At 43.4% G+C, this 17,632-nt stretch overlaps 1 protein-coding gene across 1 annotated transcript in view; it reads right to left on the reverse strand.

Annotated features, from left to right (window-relative positions):
- Window positions 1-3,011: 3,011 nt before the first annotated feature.
- The window catches only part of LOC310767163 (uncharacterized protein), a 491,354-nt gene continuing 476,733 nt past the window's right edge, over window positions 3,012-17,632 (reverse strand). The window contains exon 2 of the mRNA XM_083624121.1: window positions 3,012-3,143. The gene's annotated coding sequence lies outside the window, so the exon portion shown is untranslated. The remainder of the gene's footprint in view (window positions 3,144-17,632) is intronic.

Below are 17,632 nucleotides of genomic sequence, written 5' to 3' on the forward strand. Positions count from 1 at the left end.
GAAGTTAGAAAGCTAAACAAGTATTTCATCTTCCCGGCTCATTAACTCCAAAATGAGGAGGTACCTTGATTGGTCATAAAGGTGTCTCGAAGGCCCCCAAAGCCACAAGGCAGTAACTACAATTAGTTTCTCTTCAAAGAAATATACGAAGGAGATTATGCGCCGAACAGTAACAGCACCCAAATTGCAAATGTACCTTCAGAACTTTGGCAGCCTTTACATTTGAGTGCCATTTGCAGGATATAAACTTATAAAGCCATGGAAATTCAAAGCAGAAAAGTAGGGGTGTGTGTGTGTGTGGATATATCTTTTGCAGAAGCATCTGTTCATTGCTCTAGTGATTTAAGGACCTGGACTACTGTTTGCTGGGACAAGGAGGGGCTACTACAAACCTGAAACATTCCCTGATCTCACCACTTTGCCCCCTACTCACATAGTATTGCTGTGTCTCCAAACTGCCTCCCACCATCCTGATTGGGTAAACATGTGGAGGAAGTGAACAACCCTAATAAGAACATAAATATGCAGGAAACACAAATAATAGCACTCCATTACAATAATAAATAATAATCATCAATAGCAACCAGGAAAAAAACATGAGAAAACAGCATCAATGCATGTCACAGAAGGCATGTCCAAGGAGAACTTTCTTCACCTTCTCCCTGAACATGCTAAGGGGCAAAGGGATCTGAACTATTCAGAAAAAAAAAAAAATCTATAACCTGGGTGCCACCATCAAAAAGACACAATCAAGTACCCTCACATTCTGCACTTCACATGACAAAGGAATGGGCAAAAAGCACATCTCCTTATGATCTTAGTATACCATAGGCTCTGGAAAGTGGACGTGATTCTTCAGACATCCTGGTCCTAAACCAGGCTTCAAAGATGGAAACTAGCACCTTGAATGGGTAACAGCCCATGCAAGGAGATCAGAAATGAACGGAGGAGGTTTCTTCCAAGCAATTCTGATTTCTTCTTTTGAGGAATCTCTGTCCACAGTCTTTTCTTTGGTTTGGTGGAATACACCCCACTCAAACAGAGTGCCTGATGTCTTGAGCATGATTCATGGAAAATCATTAATATATAAGTATGATTAATACTTAAGTATAAGCCATACTTGATATGAGCGTGCCAACTACAGGAACCAAGTGCCCATGAACTAGGTTTGATGGGTTAAGGAGCAGTGTCTCAATTCATGGGAGATGACAGCACTTCAGCACCATATATGAAAAAGAGGTGATAGTGAATTCTTTTTCTCTAGACTCCAGGAAAACAACACCCAAAGGGCTTCTGAGAATGCTGGTTGAATCCAAGCAACACAAGAAACAGGGTAAGGAGACTGTTATTCCCCACCGAGGTCCTTGACCTTTTTGGTCTTTGGTTTCTTCAACACCTCACCCTTGGCCTCCTGGCCAGTCCTAGGAGGCCTTGTCCCGCATGTCTCCATCACTCCTGGAGGGACATATCAGCCTAGAAAATTGTCAGAGCCAACTATGCACACATCTAGAGCTGAACCGGGACTCTGAGGAAAGGAATTCAAGCATTACAGCCACAGAGGGAATATGACAAGCAAAGCAGCTGCATATATGGACAGGAGAGTATTTTGAACCAGTCCAATTTAGGTGACTTCAATGCAGGTACTTTGCACAGATTTAGGTGTCTTCAAACATCCACAAACATTCTGTCTTCTTAAGGAGCTTTGGAAGATGCTGAAGAAATTGTCAGGTAAAACTATTTGGGCAACCTGCGGTCTAGTTTATACATCCAGGAAGATCTTTATGCATTTTCTCATTTTAACTATTATGTATTTATGGATGTTTTAAATTTATTTGTGTGTATGTTTGTGTGTGAATGCTTTTCACTGACTTTATTATTATATGTTGCATAGCACCTTGATATATGTTCATGAAAGTGCAGATTGTGGGAGGAATTCAATGCTGTACTCTTCTGATTATTCCAATGGCACAAACAGTTTGGTTTGTCAGACACAACAATCCCCTCCTCTCCTCCACTTGCACACTGTTACGGGGTTCTCCTGACACTTCCCTTGACAATTTAGGGGTGCAGGCAGAGAAGGGGAACCTCGTTTCACAACCAGAGGGCTGTCAGGATTCATTAGTTGAATTCCACCCTGTAAATAGGTAAATAAAAATAAATATGTAAAATTTCTAGTAGATAGCACAGGGCTATCTCCTGTATATGTGTCTCTCAAAGACAAAGAACACAGTGGGGCAATATATCCTAGTGGAGCAGCAATAAAACTGCTAGCACATTTGCAAAGCTAAGCAGGGTCCAGTATAGTTTCATATTGGATGGGGGACTGCGTGTTGGGATCCCTGCATTACAGGGGATTGGACCCGATGACCCTCAGGGTCCCTTCTGACTCTACAATTCTACGATTCAATCAGTAATGGATAGTTGGTGCTTTTCCAACCCCCTGAAAACAGACCTATATTTTTTAAAAAAACACCAGCAGTAGATAAGAAAGTAAGAGCCTGCTACATCCAGACCCTCCAAGTGTCCCTATTTTCCAGGGAAAGTCCCAGATTTACAGAAGCTGTCCTGGTTTCTGACTTGAACCCAGAATGTCCTGCTTTTTTAAGGACTTCCCTGTTTTCATCAGATAAATGCTGGAATGTATGGTAGGACATTGTATGGGAAATGCATCTGTAAGACAAAATGTATCGAGGAATTAGTGATCTAACACAGAGCCCTTCCTGCCTCTGTTCCTTCCCCTCCCCTTGCTCTTGTTAAGTTTTTTGATGGTGTGAGAACAGTGTTAGATGTTTGAGAACATTGGGAGGTAGTGAAACCCACTCACAGCTCCACCCACCCACAGCTGCCTTAATCAGTTTGGGAGGATAGCGCTGGGCACCATCTTTGATGTTGGACATTGTTTTGAGAAAGTGAGCATTGGGAGGTGTTGGCTAATGGATGATCTGCATGTAGTCAGTCTTGAAAGCCACACAGGCTATCTAAAACATTGGACGATATGGGCAGAGTTTCTCTGAAGCTCATGCATGGACTGATCGGCCGCAGGGCCGTGGAAACTGAGACTACCTGGGGGAGTCACTTCACCGCTTCTTGAGGGCTTCCAAGTGGCAGATTGAAGTGCTTGCTTGGTATGTATACATTGCTTGCTATTTTAGAATAAAATCTTGAATCTTCTCACTCACTTGGGTATTTTGTATTGCTTCTGAACCTCATTTTAAAAGAACCACCTTGCCTTTGGCAAGATAGACGTCCCTAATTCCATTGGAGGGTATGGAGTTATGGGACAGAGAAAAGGAGATAAGTAACTATACACCGTTTAGAAGACAACTAAAGGCAGCCCTCTACAGTGGCACCTCGGGTTACAGACGCTTCAGGTTGCAGACCATAGCTGTCAACCTTCCCTTTTTTTGGCGGGAAATTCCCTTATTCCAGCGCCGTTTCCCGCTGCTTCCCGCTGCTATCCCGGATTGTTAGATATCCCGTAGACTGTCCCTGGGACAGGTGAGGCTGCTGTTCCCTTATTTTTGAGGCTGCTGATCCCTTATTTTCAAATCTGAAAGTTGACAGCTGTGTTACAGACGCTTAAGGTTACAGACTCCGCTAACCCAGAAATAGTACCTCAGGTTAAACACTTTGCTTCAGGATGAGAACAGGAATCGTGTTCCGACGGCACGGTGGCAGCAGGAGGCCCCATTAGCTAAAGTGGTACCTCAGGTTAAGAACAGACCTCCAGAATGAATTAAGTTCTTAACCCGAGGTACCACTGTATAGAGACGTTTTCCAGTGCTTAATTATGTTTTTATATATGTTTGAAGCCACCTATAGTGGCTGGGACAACCCTGTCAGATGGGTGGAGTAATAATAATAATAATAATAATAATAATAATAATAATAATAATAAAGGTAAAGGGACCCCTGACCGTTAGGTCCAGTTGTGTCCGACTCTGGGGTTGCAGCACTCATCTCGCTTTATTGGCCGAGGGAGCCGGAGTACAGCTTCCGGGTCATGTGGCCAGCATGACTAAGCCGCTTCTGGCGAACCAGAGCAGCACACGGAAACACCGTTTACCTTCCCACCGGAGCGGTACCTATTTATCTACTTGCACTTTGGCATGCTTTCAAACTGCTAGGTTGGGAGGAGCAGGGACTGAGCAATGGGAGCTCGCCCCATCGCAGAGATTCGAACCGGCGACCTTCTGATCGGCAAGTCCTAGGCTCTGTGGTTTAACCCACAGCGCCACTCGCATCCCTAATAATAATATTAGGAAGTCCCTATTTTCATTGGAGAAATGTTGGAGGATATGCAGACTGGGGTTCCATCTTCTCCTGCATCTTGTTCTCACAGCGGCTTCCCAGATGCCTATGGGAAGCTGACAAGCTGCATTTGAGCACCACAGCACCCACTGCTCCTGCAGTTTCAAGCACCTGTTACTCAGATACAAACTACTACCAGTAGAGGTTACCAGTAACTTCAGCCTACTGTAAGGAAGGGGGCACTGAGACTTCAGGGGCAGGCACCTTCCACTTACCTGCTCATATCCCTTCGAAGAATTTATCTTCCCTTGTTGCTGTTAAATCTCCTTACTCTGCACATGTAGTGGCAAAGGGACCCAGATCCCCTCCTCTTTTGAGAAAAGTCAAAGTTCTGAAGTTTAAAGCCGTCGTGCACATCAGAATCAGCTTCTTGTACAGAACTTCTAAAGGGGTTCCAAGCAGCCGAGTCACGGAGGTGAGCGACATAACTGGTGACGGCTTTAACTCTAAACGCTCGTGCCTTTGTCACTTTGTCAGAACACGAGCAGAAATGAATCGTAGCGCTGCTATCAATGTGACAGAAGGGACAGAGGACAGCACATCTATTTCCTTGTGTTAAATGAAGAGGGAGAATTTCAAAAAGCCCGTATTTGCACTGGGGGAAGGGGAGGGAGTGAAAGAAAATGGCCTTTTTTGGCCTCCCACTTTACATGAAAGGGTTCTTTCTGTGCGGTTTGCTTTCTTCATTATCCGACAGCATTCCCCCACAGCGAACAGAAGTGAATGACAGGCTACTCTGGAATGCTTGAGGCCACGTGAGAAACAGAAGTGGAGGAAGGAGGCACCAGCAAAGCAATATTTTATATTGTGTTCTTTCTAGAGACGGTTGAATCAGCTTCCTTCTGGGTTCTGTCACTTTGTATACGCCTCTTCTGTCCCATTCCTGCACTGAGCTGCAATTGCATTTTATTTTTAAATCCATATGGAAATTCAAATTTAGACCCATGTTTAAATATGTATCTTTAACTGTTTTCTCTCAGACCCAAGCCTTTCTAAAGGCTTTTATCTGGAAATGTGCCTTTTTAGGTTCGTTTTGATACATTTTTGAGCCAAGGCATGTGTCAGAACATTCAGGAAGTGTTGAAGCTGGTTGGTAACCAAGGATGCATTTGAACTATACATTTAAACTTTAAAGCAATATGATGCCAGTTTAAGCAGTTGCAGCTTCCCCCAAAGGATTCTGGGAGCCGTAGTTCATTAAGCATTTTGAGAGTTTTTAGGAGCTCCCTATTGACTTGACAGAGCTACAGTTCCCAAAGTGGTTAAACAATCAATTGCTTTTCACAGAGAACTCTGTTAATTGTAGCTTGTATTGGGGGAGTGAGGATCTCCCAATCACTTTTAGCACCCTTATTTGACTACAATACCCAGGATTCTTTGGGGGAAATCTGTGACTGTTGTATAATAATGTTTTAAATGTTTTAAATGCAAGCTGTGACCTACATTCTCAACTGCAACCCACAGTCCAGGAGGTGCAGATTCGGGACTCAGCTACATTAGTAAAAAATATAATATTTTAAATGAGATATAACACTGTGACACCAGGTGGTGCTGTAGAGCTGAAATCAGAACTCTATGAAATTTTCCATTGTGAGCTTTAAAATGTTTTTCCCCCAGAGCATTTTCAGATCGTTTTTCATAGCTGTGTAGATGCAGCCCAGGACTGTTCATATCTAGCAGTTGCAAAGCCTGAAATCTTCAAGCATCCCTGCTTTATCTGAGATTCCTGCACTGCAGGGGGTTGGACTAGGTGACCCTCAGGTCAACCACAATTATATGACTCTATGGTCATTTGCATCAGGCAAAGGGATATTTAATCTCTGACATGCCCAGATCTCAGGCAGAGATTTTTACCACTGAGGGATTGAGGCTGAGACTGTGATTTCCCTGTGGCCCTTTCCCCAAACACTTTATAGGACTGAGCCTAGTGTGTGTAAAAATTGGGATGCTCATGGGGGAAAAGAAAGATCAATAAAGATCAACATAATAAAGGTTCAATACCAAAAGTTTTCAAACACTGCTCTCATATTAGCGATGAACAAACACTGCTACTTTTTAATGAAATCTAATTGGAACTGCATATTTCATCTTTGTTGGAACCTTTATCTTGTCTCCAATTTACCAGAGGTAAAAATTACTTTTTTTCCTAAGTACTGTGTGTTTCTGTTTTCAGCCTTAAAATCAATTACCACTGGCAGAGAGTAATTAAACAAGCTAATGAGATGTTATTTTAAATTACAACCTGATTTTCTTTCAGGCATCTTTGCAGTGAGCCTTAACTACCCTTTTCTGCATTGTTGAGTTTCATTCCCCCCCCCTCCTCCTTTTCTTTTCTTCCTGGGCTTGTTTTCCGTTCCATGTTTTCGGTGACTTGCCGCCTACTTTCATACCAGGAAATAATTAGCTAAATATTTTAATTAGAGGTTTCGGAAAACATCGGCAGGGCATTCCCTCAATGGAAAGTTATTTGATATTGTGGGGGGAAGAAAAACCTCACTTAACCGTGTGGTGTGTGGAACTCTGCCATATGAGAAATTGCCTTCCGCAGTTAACTTCAGCAGCCGGGTTAATTGAATTCCATTCATCTAAGAGCACCATTGAGTGTGCTGTGGAGTCATTTAAATGGGTTACTGACCCTTTTCTGCATTAACTTTCCAGATGTGTGTACTAAAAGGATCTCATCTGAAGATGATGCAATGCCATGGCCAATTATTCTGATGGCAGATGGGTGAGAGAACAGTGAATTGGTTCTTCTTCCCCTTCTTCTTCTTCTAAACATATATATGGTAAAAAGGTAAAAGGTATAGGACCCCTGGATGGTTAAGTCCAGTCAAAGGCGACTATGGGGTCGCCTTACACTCATCTCACTTTCAGGTCAAGGGAGCCAGTGTTTGACCACAGACAGCTTTCCAAGTCATGTGGCCAGCATGCCTAAACTGCTTCTGGCACAACAGAACACCATGACGGAAACCAGAGAGCTCGGAAACGCTGTTTACTTTCCCGCCACAGTGATACCTATTTATCTGCTTGCACTGGTATGCTTTCGAACTGCTAGGTTGGCAGGAGCTGGGACAGAGCAACAGGAGCTCACCCCATCATGGGGATTCGAATCGCTGACCTTCCGATCAGCAAGCCCAAGAGGCTCAGTAGTTTAGACCACAGCGCCACCCACTCTCCTGAATAACGTAACAATCCAGGGACCAAGAGTGTAAGGGATGCCTGATAACTGCCGCATCAAATGATGACTTGCAAGCGTTGATGAGACACAGGTTCAAATTCTCACTGACTCCAATATGGATGTCACAGAATGTCAATGGATCCATCACTCTCTCTATACTTCACATACTTCAAAGGGTGCTGCGAGGATAAAATCGAGGAGAGGGAAGAACACGTATGCTTTCTTGTATCCCTTGGAGGAAAGGTGAGATATAATTATAGCAAATAAGAAGGAAGGAAGGAAGATCATTGGTGTAGCATTAATAATGTCACTGTTTGGTAGGGATCTGTTTCTCATTTGTCCACAGCATTAAATCACTTCTTTCCACTTCTGAATCCGTTTGCATTTTAACGATAAAAATCTTGAAAATTCATGCAAGAAATTTCCCAGAGTGTGATGCATTTTGTACACTATTTTCAAAAGTATGTGCACACTGGGGGGGGGGGGAGGGCAGACTTTCTCCTCTTAGGTGCATTTTTGATAAGAAAACCACCTCCCAAATTCCGGAGAAGTGTGAATTTGGATGCATTTGCGATTTGTGTATTTGATTCGTGTATTTGTTCAAAGATGGCAAATTATGTAGCTTCACATTAAAATGCAGACTCAACTAACCCCCCCTCCAACTAATTTAAAGGCAATTAATGGGCTTCAGAATGCACTGCACAGCTGGAATGGAAGATGATGATCTGCATGCAGAGAGAGTCAAATGCCCCACATTTTATATGATTGAAATACCAATGTTGGTAAAATAATTCTGCGTTTTCCATCAACCTAGTTATGTTTCCTGAGGAATAAATGAGAGGATAACTCCACCTGATGCACAGTAGTAAAATTGCAGTTGTTAATGAAAACAAGGATTCTGCCCCCCCCCCCCAGTGAATTTCCTTGCAGAATAGCAATAATATCAGTGGTATTCAGTGGGGACATGCAAATGGCTGTGAGGAATTTTTGCCAGCCTTACTCAGATCCTTTTCACTCCTCTTGGAAGTCCACCGTGATTTCGCAAAGCGAAATCACCCTGGAATGTTACTTAAGGTGAAACTTGGTTGCAATTTGAAGAATGTGTCAAATGTCTCGGAGAAATGTTGCTAGCCTTGGCAACATTTCAAGTGCTCAAGTGTTTCCTCGAACATTTTAGGTGTTTTACATACATTCCTGGATAGCTCAGTCGGTAGAGCATGAGACTCTCGGGGACGTGGGTTTGAGTCTCACGTTGGTCAAAAGATTCCTGCATTGCAGGGGGTTGAACAAAATGACGCTCGTGGTTCTTTCCAACTCTACAATTCTTTGATCCTATTTACAGAAACAGCCCTGTTTATAACTTCAGATAATATCCAGTGACAGCTTTAGTACTGGGTTGTACACTGTTTCATCGGTCATGAATGCCAGCAGCTATAGGCAAATTTTCCCCATCATGGCCTCTCCCCTGGGATGGGAACTGCAGGGAAATGAGAGAGGCACCATCCAATTAGGAACATAGTAAGCTGTGGTCTAAACCACAGAGCCTAGGGCTTGCTGATCAGAAGGTCGGCGGGTCAAATCCTCGGCATGGGGTGAGCTCCCATTGCTTGGTCCCAGCTCCTGCCCACTTAGCAGTTCATAAGCACGTCAAGTGCAAGTAGATAAATAGGTACCACTTCAGTGGGAAGGTAAACGGCATTTCAGTTCGCTGCTCTGGTTCGCCAGAAGCAGCTTATTCATGCTGGCCACATGACCAGGAAGCTGTTTGCGGACAAACGCCGGCTCCCTCGGCCTATAGAGCAAGATGAGCGCTCAACCCCAGAGTCGTCCATGACTGGACCTAACGGTCAGGGGTACCTTTACCTTTAAGCTGACTTATCCTGAGCCAGACCATTAATTCATCTAACTTTGTATTTTCTGCACTTATTAAAATCACTCTCTAGGTTTCAGAAGAGGGTCACTCCCAACTCTAACCGGAGATACCAGATTTTGGACCTACAACCTTTGGCATGTAAAACAGGTGCTCTACAAGTAAGCTATAGCCTTTCCCTGTTGGCACCGGGTAGCCAAAGGCTGGATTTTGCTACACATGCTCAAATCCTAAACAAAAACATATACACTGTGAGATTTGATTTTTATAGTATTACACCGCATATTTGTTGATCCAGGGCAATCATCTTAAAACAGCTCCCCATGGACTTTATTCTGAATACTGACCGGGACATAACCCATTGAAACAAAACAAAGTTTAATTGATTTAATTGGCCTTTGGATGAAGCTCTTTTGAAACTATCAAGAGTGTTAATGATATTAGAGGCAAGCCCTTGATTAATACACCCAGTCACCAAAGTTTATTTTTATTAGGTTAATTATTTACAACATTCCCTAATTTACAATAAAGCTGTCATTCCACTAGCTACAAAAGTGGCCGTTACTTTGTTTCTTTTTAATTTAATCAGATATTTAAAATCCAGTGTCATCTTCTTCTTCTTTCCGTCATTTAATGACTTCAAGTAGTGGTATTAATTTAAGGGGGTGGGGAGGGAGAGAGCGCTTTCCAATCAAACTGGTGAGTAAATGCATTTATGTAGGCAACTTTTAGCTAATTTAGTCTGTTGAAGTGCAACATTTTAAAGGACAGGAGCTCCATCTTGTGGCTATGAAGACGTGAAATATATTTTGCACTTTTCCAAATTATTTTATTCTTAAAAAAAAAAGCCTGCATAATTTGAGCCCTATGAAGTCATCTGGAGATTCTACAGCGTCCTGCTCCCCCATTTTTACGGTTCCAGACAGATACGAAAACCAACAAACAAAACTCCAGGAAGTTTATAATACCCATTGTGCATCACTATAGCCACATTCACACCAAACATTGAAAGCACTATGATAACACTTTCGGCAAGCATGGCTTTGCCCAGGGAATTCTGGGAGCTGAAGTTTGTTAACCATGCTGAGAGTTCTTAGGAGACCCCATTCAGCACCCATAACAAACCACAGCTCCCAGAATTCTTCAGAGGAAGCCATGACTGTTTAATGTGATACAACAGTGCTTTAAATGTACGGTGTGAATACGGCCTATATGGGTTGGTGAGTTATGTTTGCCTGCATGCTGTGCAGGCCTATTTCAAACAGGCTCCCACCCCCACCCCCATGACAGAATTTCACTACACTATCAGAATATGGAACATTGGGGCCCATTCCATTGGCTCAGCTGTCATTTGGCTCTTCCCTTCCCTGAGCTGATTGCATTCCAGCTGGACATTATCGTAACACCTTTTCTCTTCCCTCTTCTCCCTCCTCCCCTTTTGTGTTTCATCCATAAGCCTACAGGCGGGGACTGCCTGCTTTTTCCTATCTTGTACAGCGCTCAGAAAAAAAGAAATCAGTTTTAGAAATCATTATTAACAGTGACAAGAATAATCTATCCCCAAGGTTTTGTTTGTTTAATGTAACATATAAAAAGGTAAAGGTACCCCATACCAATTAAGTCCAGTCATGGACGACTCTGGAGTTGCGCGCTCATCTTGCTCTATAGGCCGAGGGAGCTGGCATTTGTCTGCAGACAGCTTCCAGGTCATGTGGCCAGCATGACTAAACCGCTTTTGGCGAACCAGAGCAGCTCACAGAAACGCTGTTTAGCTTCCCGCCGGACCGGTACCTATTTATCTACTTGCACTTGATGTGCTTTTGAACTGCTAGGTGGGCAGGAGCAGGGACCGAGAAATAGGAGCTCACCCCGTCATCGGGATTCAAACTGCCAACCTTCCATTTGGCAAGTCCTAGGCTCTGTTATTTAGACCACAGCGCCACACATATCCCTGTAATGGAACATATACAGTGGTACCTCGGGTTAAGTACTTAATTCGTTCTGGAGGTCCGTACTTAACCTGAAACTGTTCTTAATCTGAAGCACCACTTTAGCTAATGGGGCCTCCTGCTGCTGCCGCACCGCCGGAGCATGATTTCTGTTCTCATCAGATTTCTGTTCTCATCTCATTGCTTGAAACAAGCAGCCGCATAAAGTAAGGGATAAGAAAGACAAAAGACTGAAGGCAAAGAAAGGGAAAACGGGATGTGTTAAAGGGGAAGTGCAGAGTGCCATAGGACTACTGCAATGTGCTCTATGTGGGGCTACCTTTGAAGGTGACCCAGAAACTACAGCTAGTCCAGAATGCTGCAGCGAGACTGGTGACAGGGAGTGGCCGCCGGGATCATATAACACTGGTCTTGAAAGACCTACATTGGCTCGCAGTACGTTTCTGAGCACAATTCAAAGTTTCGGTACTGACCTTTAAAGCCCTAAATGACCTAGGCTCAGTATACCTGAAGGAGCATCTCCACCCCCATCATTCTGCCCGGACGCTGAGGTCCAGCTCCGAAGGCCTTCTGGCAGTTCCCTCAATTCGAGAAGTGAAGTTACAGGGAACCAGGCAGAGGGCCTTCTCAGTAGTGCTGCCTGCCCTGTGGAATGCCCTCCTATCAGATGTCAAACAAATAAACAACTATCTGATGTTCAGAAGACATCTGAAGGCAGCCCTTCAGTTTTTAATGTTTGATGTTTTATCATGTTTTAATATTCTGTTGAGAGCCACCCAGAGTGGCTGGGGAAGCCCAGCCAGATGGGCGGGGTATAAATTATTATTATTATTATTATTATTATTATTATTATTATTATTATTTGCATTTGCATCTGCGGTTTAGCCAGAACTGAAGCCTTGGCATGTCCAAGAACCTTAGGGCCAGAAGGGTGAACAACCATCACCCAAAACAACTTCTGTACTAAAGAGTACCTAAGAAAATCCCTGCTGGATCAGCCAGCGTCTTGTTGTCACAGTGGAAAACTAAATGCCTATGGGGAGTCCCCAGGCGAGACATAAATACCATGACATTCTCCCCAGTTGTGATTCCCAATAGCTAGTATTCAGAGGCATGCTGTCTCTCACAGTGGAAGAAGAACATATTCACTTACCCTCCATGAAACCTGACCGTTATACTTTGCAAGGTCAATAAGGTTACTGATGCCTGAGCTCAGTAACCCCACCAATTTCTTTAATTTCTTTTGTGCTTGGCCAAACACTCTCAAACACAATTACTGACTTCTTCAGTACAGTATATGGCACACTTGCAAATTACCTTCCTCACTATCCAAGAAAGAGCTGCTCTCATTAGAAACATTTTCTTAAAATTAAATTTTAATCCTCGGGCAGCAGTGTTTGCAAAGATGTACTTGATCTTGACAGACGTGATTTATGTTTCCCAAAGTAACACTAGATTGGATTCAGCACTTCTATTACTTTTAATAAAGGCTGATAAATGAAGCTGTGCACTTTTGGAACATTCCTCCCTTTGTATCTCTTTTTCTTTCTTTCAGTGCTTCATCTGAAGTTTTTAAGTAGTTAAAAAATGAGTGGGGCAGGGAGGAGGAAGGGGGAAATGATAGATTTTTTAAAAAAGTCATTTTTATTTCCTTTTTTTCTTCATCATGTGGCCATGATGCCACATACACTACTTGATATCCCATAATGGAAACAAGTCACAAACGAATGTTTTTGTATTAATGGAACCAGAATTTTGCCACAAATACTTCCTAGCAGGATCTAGAACAAACTTGTCTAATGTGCTATTTGATGCTTTCATTATTATCTGTCTGTTTCTCTGTCTGCCCACTTGTAAATATAGAAATGCAGTTAAAATGTGTCTTTGGAGATAAAATACTTTTAAGAATTGTGTGTTTTCAGAGAAAATACATTTAGAAATATGTATTTGAATGCAAATTTTCATCTGGTGTTTGTTTCTTTGTTTTTAATGCAGACGAGTGCCGAAATAGGTTGCAGTAGATTTATGAATAAACACACATCAAAGTGGAGGGAACCATAAATCTTTCCATCTGTACACAGTAACTTTCTTCATATTAGCAACCTCTTATTCAGAAGTCTCTTCTCCAGAGGAATTGGCATTACACATACCCATCCTTTCCTGGAAAGAATTCAATCTGATACTCTTAGGGCAAAGCCTCTGTTACACACACAGCCAGGTACAGATTCATAGGTTTATTCACAGAGAGTATCTCTTTCTTTCATCCTTCACCCTGGGTGTCTCTTGTATCTTTGGACCCCTATGTAAAACCTGAACCCTTGCTTCTTTCCACAGACTTACAAAAATGTGATCCCATGCAGCACAGCAGGCCTCACACCACCCCTCTGAGGACCAAGAAAGGCTTCTGTAGTACAATGTCCATTATCTCCAGAGCAAAGGGATTCACAAAGCCTATTGAGTAAGAGCACATTCCCATTATTCTCACTGTGCTTTCCTGTAGTGCAGACTTTATCGAACGGCCGGGATGAGCTGAACAGAAAGATAAGGCCTTGGCATATGTTGCAGGGTCTGGCTGTTGGTTTGCACTGAAGCTAACAATGGACTTAACATCACAAAAGTGTTATGAGGTGGTGTTCTCTGTGTGTCTGTTGCTTTGTTCTTTCCTGAATCTTGCTTGTTCTTGTTTTTGTGGAGGAAGACAAAGGGGAGAAATGAAACATCCCATTCTTATATAGCATTTATCTCTTTCGGCCAACATCCTCTGTTTATTCTTTGATAGCTGGCAGAAAATAATGGGGAAAGGCAAAAGAGCAAATAATATTTGGTCTGTATAGAATTGTCAAGAATTAGTGTACCAGAAGCAAAAACATTGTGTTCGAATGCTTAGAATGTGGCCTCTTTGCAAAACAGTGTTTCCAAACATTTTCCTTAGGCAATTTTAAAACCACCCATTGCAAAGGTGGTGGTGGGTGGGTAACAAGAGCTGACAATGGAAATATGAAATATTACAGGCATGTTTAAAAACAAGCTTATCTGACCTATTTTTAAAAGTTAGTTCTACAGTAAATTTCATTACTCTGCAGATGTGAAACCTGCAGGAAGGATTTCATCAATTTCCTCTTTTCAGAGTTGAACCAAATTACCTGAACAGAAAAATCTGTTGGCTGAAGCCAAATTCAGTCAAATCTGTGTCAGAGTTGCCTATTTTCAGTATTGTTCAGTAGAATCAGCAGCCCAGAAGCTGTCACACACTTGAATTTTCCCTCAGTGACACACTGGCCAGATTCAGATATAAGATTCTTTGCTGAGTTTGAGCACTCTCCCTTTCTACTCTCTCTCCCAGCCCCCGTTTCATCTTCTCACACGTATCTCTTCCACGTTTTCTAAACCACAGTTTCCCATGGTCTCAAAACTGGGAAACTGTGGTTTGAATGCTCCTACAAATCAGGATTGCATACCTCAGTTTGATGCTGATTTATAATCCTCATCTGTAGTGGGCGGGAGGAAGCTGCCACTCAGACTATTGGTCCATCTATCTCAGCATTGTCTACCCCAGGGTTTCCCAAACTTGGGTCTCCAGCATTTTTTGGACTACAATTCCCATCAGCCTGGACCACTGGTCATGCTAGCTAGGGATGATGAGATTTGTAGTCCAAAAACTGCTGGGGACCCAAGTTTGGGAAACCCTGGTCTTCACCAACAGGCAGTGGCTCTCTGTGTCTCTGCCCTACCTGGAGATGTCAGTGATAGAACTTGGAACCTTCTGCATGCAAAGCTCTACCACTGAGCCATGGCCCTTCCACTTCAACCACAGCTTCCTGGTTCAGCAGAAATTAACATGTTGATAAGTATTTAAAGATTTGGATCTGAAGATGTCATGGGCTGCTTGGATGCAGAGGAACGGTGGGAGGAACCAGCGGGGAAACCACCAAGGAAAGAAGGCTCAGAGCCCAGGGAGTGGTGGAGGAACAACAATGAGTGCTCAGAAAGGGGAAAGGGAGAAGACTGGGAAGAGGAGGTGGCAGAAGTGGAAGGGGTTTAGTGAGCTGGGAGAGTCTGTGGCAGAGACAAGTCCAGAAACAGAGGGAGAAGCTGAAGCAGGAGGGTGGGAGGAGAGAGGCCAAGAGGCAGAAATGAGTAGGGCTGGTGAAAGATATGGGTGTGTCCCATTCCTGCTACAGGGGTCAGCAAACTTTTTCAGCAGGGGGCCGGTTCACTGTCCCTCAGACCTTGTGGGGGGGGCAGACTATATTTTTTTTTGGGGGGGGGGAGAAAAAAGAATGAATTCCTGTGCCCCACAAATAGCCCAGAGGTGCATTTTAAATAAAAGGACACATTCTACTAATGTAAAAACACACTGATTCCTGGACCATCCGTGGGCTGGATTTAGAAGGCGATTGGGCCAGATCCGGCCCCCGGGCTTTAGTTTGCCTACCCATGTGCTAAAGCAAGCCCCCCCTCCTTTCCTCCCTTCCTCTGGTTTCCCAGAACCAGAAGAGACATGAAACAGGAGGAGCAAAGTCAGTCTGCAGAAACAGTCTTCTATTATTATTATTATTATTATTATTATTATTATTATTTAAAAAATACAGCAGAAGCAGAGCACCAAAAGGAAAGAAAAAATGCAACTGGGAAAAAAAACACAGTTCAAAAACATTGAAAACAAACATACTTATTGTACAGTGGTACCTCAGGTTAAGAACTTAATTCGTTCTGGAGGTCTGTTCTTAACCTGAAACTGTTCTTAACCTGAAGCACCAGTTTAGCTAATCGGGCCTCCCACTGCCGCCATGCTGCCGCCGCACCATTTCTGTTCTCATCCTGAAGCAAAGCTCTTAACCCGAGGTACTATTTCTGGGTTAGCAGAGTCTGTAACCTGAAGCACCTGTAACCTGAAGCGTCTGTAACCCGAGGTACCATTGTATAGTATTCCCCCCACCCACCCGCAGCTTCCCTCCACCACAATTCGACTTCTTTAAATCTCTATCTCCACATTTATTCTTGCATTCTCCGAATGTATCATTATTTGTACTTCTTTTATCTCTTTTATTTTCCAGTTCATACATATACTTTACATTTTTATTCTAGGCATATTAGCATATCTTTCTTAGAATAGTCTCTGATTGCTTCTTGGTGGGGGGGCGGGGCGGTGGATGGGACCCTGGAAAGGAAGAGACATAGATGGCTGTGGGGAAGCAGAGACCTTCAGTCTCAGCAACTGAGCTACTGAGGGTGAGTTCCTGTCCTCATTAGGCCTGACACTCTGACCAGGATGTGCAGATCCTGTTGTTGCTAATTAAAAGTTAACACCAATGCGTACGGTGTGATTTACTGCTGGCTCGCTCCTGTCAGAAGATGGGGGAAATATTGTGTAACAGAAAGTTGGAAAGAGTGAATGTTTTTAATAATTTAGTTTCTGTAACTGACAGAAGGATAATTGGGAGCCCTTGTTAGTTTTCTTTCTTTTCTTCTTTTTAAAAAAATTCTTCTCTTGCTTTCTTCCTTGCTTTTTCTGTGGCGTCCTCTGCTCTGGGCCATTATTGGAATCCAAGGACTGCACACACACACAAAGGGGGTAGATGGTTGGTGGCAGGAACCTGAGTGAGAGGCAGGGAAGCAAAGATCTCCCAGGGTGGGAGAGTGGGAGAAGGAAGGAAAGCTAGCGGGTGATAGCTTTCGCTGTGTGGCAAGGGTTAAGAGCTTGGGTAGGCAACCTAAGGCCTGGGGGCCAGATTCCGCCCAGTCGCCTTCTAAACCCAGTCCACAGACGGTCTGAGAATCAGCATGTTTTTACATGAGTAGAATGTACCCTTTCATTTAAAATGCATCTCTGGGTTATTTGTGGGGCATAGGAATTTGTTCATTTCTTTCCCCCGAAATATAGTCCGGCCCCCCACAAGGTCTGAGGGACAGTGGACAGGCCCTCTGCTGAAAAAGTCTGCTGACCCCTGGTTAAGAGCTACCTTTGAGAGTTGGACCACCCATAGAGGAGACCTGGGAGGGTTGTTGGAACAAATGCATATACAGTGGTACCTCAGGTTAAGTACTTAATTTGTTCCAGAGGTCCGTAGTTAACCTGAAACTGTTCTTAATCTGAAGCACCACTTTAGCTAATGGGGCCTCCTGCTGCTGCTGCGCTGCTGGGGCCCGATTTCTGTTCTCATCCGGAAGCAAAGTTCTTAACCTGAAGCACTATTTCTGGGTTAGCAGAGTCTGTAACCTGAAGCGTATGTAACATGAAGCGTATGTAACCTGAGGTACCACTGTACTAGGGGAAAGTGCTTCCAGAAATGCATACAGTCATACCTCATGTTATGTTTGCTT

The sequence above is a fragment of the Podarcis filfolensis genome (genome assembly GCF_964270895.1).
Source record: "Podarcis filfolensis genome assembly, chromosome: 7".
In the NCBI taxonomy this organism is placed as follows: domain Eukaryota; kingdom Metazoa; phylum Chordata; class Lepidosauria; order Squamata; family Lacertidae; genus Podarcis; species Podarcis filfolensis.